The sequence below is a fragment of the Elephantulus edwardii genome, unplaced genomic scaffold (genome assembly GCF_000299155.1).
Source record: "Elephantulus edwardii isolate Elephantulus edwardi_28Jun2011 unplaced genomic scaffold, EleEdw1.0 scaffold00395, whole genome shotgun sequence".
Lineage (NCBI taxonomy): Eukaryota > Metazoa > Chordata > Mammalia > Macroscelidea > Macroscelididae > Elephantulus > Elephantulus edwardii.
Genome location: NW_006400145.1, coordinates 489,656 through 494,137, shown reverse-complemented (window position 1 = coordinate 494,137; position 4,482 = coordinate 489,656). Strand labels below are relative to the sequence as shown.

The following is a 4,482-nucleotide window of genomic DNA, read 5'->3' as shown; positions in this document are numbered from 1 at the left end:
TGACGGCACATAACAACAACAACAAACAACAAGCCATAAAAGGACTTCCCCCCAAAAGTCCTGGTCCAAATACTTCACAGATGAATTCTATCAGTTATTCAGAGATGAATTAATCAATTCTATTTAAATTATGTAAAAAAATAATAAAAGAAGGAACACTACCAGAGTCATTCTATGATGTAAATATAATCCTAATATCAAAATCAGGCAAAGACATCACAAAAAAGGAAAACTATAGGCCAATATTGCTCATGAACATGGATGCAAAAATATTTAACAAACCCTGACCAATAGAAATCCAACAGTATATGTAAAAAAAAAAAAAATTATTGGCGAGCTTTGGTGGCCTAGTGGCAAGAAGCTGCAACTGCAATCTCAGAGATGCACGGTTCGAATCCACCAGATGCTCTGCTGGAGAAGGAGGAACAATCTCCTCCTGTACCAGTCAGATCTGATTTGACAGTACGCAGAAAAAAAAATGAAATAAAATAAATTTTAAAAAATTATTACTACCAAATCAGATTCATAACAGAAATGCAGGGATGGTTCAGCATAAGAAAAACAATTGATGTAATTTATTATATTAACATAGAAAAAAACAAGAACCACATAATACTGTAAATTGATGCAGAAAAAGCATTTGACAAATTCTAATACTCTTTCCTACTTAAAACACTCAGAAAGATAGGAATAGACTGAAATCTCCCCAACATAATGATGTCAGGATTGGAGGAAGACTCATTAATAAACTTCGTATACAGATTACATAACCTTGCTTGCTGAAAGTGAGGAAGACTTGAAGTACTTGCTGCAGAAGATCAAAGAATACAGCTTTCAATATGGATTGGATCTCAAGACAAAGAAATCAAATGGGTCCAGCAGAGAACATCATGACAGATGGGGAAATAATTGATATTGTAAATTACCTCATTTTACTTGGATCCACATTCAGTACACTTGGTACCAGCAGTCAGAAGACCAAGATATGTATTCCACTGGGAAAGACTGTAGGCAGGATCTGCCCAAATTATTAAGGAGTAAGTTTGCTTTATTCAGGCTATGATATTTTCAATCACTTGCTATAGCGTTGAGAGATGGATTGTGCAAAAGGATACCAGAAGAATAAATGCAACTACAATGCTCCTTGGAGGCAAAGATAAGAAAACATTTTCTGACATGCTTTGAGCATGTTGCTAAGAGAGGCTAGTAATTAGAGAGAGAAATCGTGTTTAGAAACAGTTAAAGAAAAGAAGGTTTTCATCCAGGTGGATGAAAACTGCAGCAATGAGCTCGAGAGTGTCAGAGATTGTGAGGATGGCATAGAATAGGATAGAGTTCAGATCTGTTGTTCATAGAGTCTCTATGAGTCATATTTGACTCAATCACACCTAACAGCAACACCAACATGGTCTCTACAAGGAAAAGCTTGATAACCAAATCATAAAATGGGCAAAGACATGGAAAAAATTTTATTTGGATGGTTAACTGACACTTAAAGAGAAGTTCAAAATTAATGGTAATAAGAGATATGCAAATCAACACCACAATGAAATGCCATCTCACACCAGGAGAACTAGCAAAGTTTAACAGAACAGTAAACAACAAATACTGGAGAGGTTGAGGGGAGAGTGGAAGGAATGCTTTTGCACAGCTGGTGGGAATATAAAATGGTAAAAGCACTCTGGAAGGTATTTTTATATTTTCTCAAAAAACTAAACATAGAAATTTCTTTTGACCCAGCTATCCCACTGATAGGCATAACCTAAGAAATGAGAACTGAGACACAAAAGGAGATTTGGACAAGTTATTCATAGTAGCATTATCCACAACAGCAAAAAAAAAGGAAAGAACCCAAATGTACATCAACGAATGAATTGAGAAATTGTGATACATTCATACTATGGAATACTATGCAGCACTATGGAACACTAATTTTATTAAATACTATATAACTTGAGAGGGAGTAGAGAGCATTATGCTGAGAGAAATATCTCAGTCACATAAGGACAAACCACTTTGCATAAGGCTGCAGTTTACAATATGAATTAAGCTCAACATCAAGAAAAAGTATCTCACCACCAGGTCAATTGATATAACATGATAATTTTAGCTTGCTCAGGTCCACAATCAACCTTCTTGGATCCAGCAGGCAGAACATCAAAAGATGAATTGGATTAGGAAAGTTTACTCTCAGGGATCCCACCAGAGTGCTGAAGTGCAAAGATGTCAGTCTAGAGACTAAGGCATGCCTGATCCAAGCCATGATCTTCTCAATTACTTGCCATGCATCAGAGAGCTTGATAGTGACTAAAGATGGCAGAAGAAGAATTGATGTTTTTGAGTTGTGGTGTTAGAGAATAGTATTGAACATACCATGGACTGCCAAGAGAACAAACAAGTCTGTTCTAGAGAGGGTAAAATCAAGTTAGTTTCTGGAGGCAAGAATAAAATCAAGTTGCTTGCTGGAGGAAAGGCTAATTAAAGTACAACATAAGAAAGATGTAACATTTCTTGTAAAATATAATTGATAACACAAATACAATTTGAAAGGTTAACAAGCACTTTAAAACTATTGAATCAAGTGTAGAGCAATCAACCTAATAAAATTAGAATTATTTCACAAATGACATTTCCTTTTACTATTTTATTAAAATACATATTTCATTAGACAAAACAAATTTTGAATGAAGGGTATTTCTACATAGTGTGTAAAATAAATATTGAATCACAATGAATCTCACATACTTTTTTTTTAGATTTAATGTGTGAGCTTATTTATTTGCCACACATAGAAAATTCTGACTGGATTCGGATTTGGAGGTAGAAGCTCTCAGAGAAGATAGCCTCCGTCTCTTGGCGATCTATCTGCTCCTGGCCATTTCTTTGGCCCCCTTCATTCTCTTAGCTAAAAGCTTAGCATACTCTACAGAGGTTGCTTATTCTTCTGAGTGTGCTGTTTCTTCAGCGAAATGCGCGGACGCTTGTGCTGCAGGACACATGGAGTGACAAGATGCTGAACCTTAGGTGCTTGGTCCTGGGTTTCTTGCCTTCTTTGTTCAGTGGCTTTCTCACAACATATTGATGGGCATCGTTCTGCTGGCTCTCTTGGGCCCCAGGCGACGTGGCACAGTGTTATTAGTGAATCCTGGAATATCCTTCTCCCCTTTCTTGACAATGACCAAGTTGAAAACACTCAGATTGGCATCCACAATGCAACCCTGGACAGATTTGCGCTTTCTCTCTCCAGTTCTCCATGGTCTGTAACAAGAGTGTACCTTACTCAGCAGCAGGCAAACTCGGCCATGGGTCAAAACACCTTGCTTCATGGGAAAACCTTGCTTGTCATTTCCACTGCTGTCAGCAGCAACTTCTGTGGCCATTCGCTTCTCATAAAATGTACAAAGTTTGCATTCATCATCCACTTCAATGAGTTTTTGGCAGCCAGTGTCTGGGAAAGAGATGTTCAGCTTCATGGTGAAGCATCTGACTGCCCCAGTGACTCCACGAAAAACAGCGAATCTCACATACTTTTAGTGTGTTGCATGGAGAGACCCATGCTTGGAAGGGTGGAGGGAAAACACAGGAGAGGAAGACTCTAAATAAAATGGATTGACACAGTGACTGGGGTAATAGAAATAGTGTGTCAGAGACAGTGAAGTTGGCTTAGTATAGAACAGAGTTCAGAGCTATTGTGCATAGAATCGCTACGGGGCAACTTAATGGTACATAATAATAACTATTGTGAAAATAGGAGAATAACTGAGGGAGATAATGCAAAAATGTTCAAAATGGAAGGGGGAAAGTGAAAAGGGGAACAAAAAAAGGGAACAGGGAAAATCATTGAATAGCAGAGGTTAGTGGGTTTGGAGGATGAAGTAATGGGAAAGGTTTAGTGAGACTTGAAAGAACTGGATGCTAATAGGCATAGAGCAATGGTAACTAATTATATAAAATATGTATATGAGCAAACTTCTCTGTTCTGCCATTCAGGTATTTTGGCCATGAACACTGCTTTCTAGCTGCATCGCATGGGACTTCTTAAGCTCAAGAGGAATAGGCCAGGTAGAGCTACAGTTTCTGGAGGGCAATCATCATCCTGCTTCCCAAGAGGAAAGCAGCAATATACAGGTCCTTCACAACATATTGCCATACCCTAGGACGTTATATAGTTACAACAACTTTACATCTACTAAGACTCACATAAAGTCAAGAAAGTAGCAGTCTGCCTCAGTCAAAATTGGGGGGGGGGGAAGAACCCAAAACAACTCTTCTCCTAAAAACACAGAACCAATGAATACTCCAGATAGAGAGAATCTGAAGAAATGTGTTGATGTGGAGTTATTTGAACGGCTACAGAAGAAGATGCATATGGTGAATGAAATAATGGAAGCCATTAAGATAGAAAATACCCTCGGAACAGCAATCCAGAAGAAATATATTGAAGAGGAGAATCTTGATCAGTTTGTTGTTGTTGTTGTTGTT

General features: G+C 37.8%; 1 pseudogene; it reads right to left on the bottom strand.

The window, feature by feature from the left end:
- Positions 1 to 2,771: 2,771 nt before the first annotated feature.
- On the bottom strand, positions 2,772 to 3,473 carry LOC102850577 (annotated as a pseudogene).
- Positions 3,474 to 4,482: the final 1,009 nt, after the last annotated feature.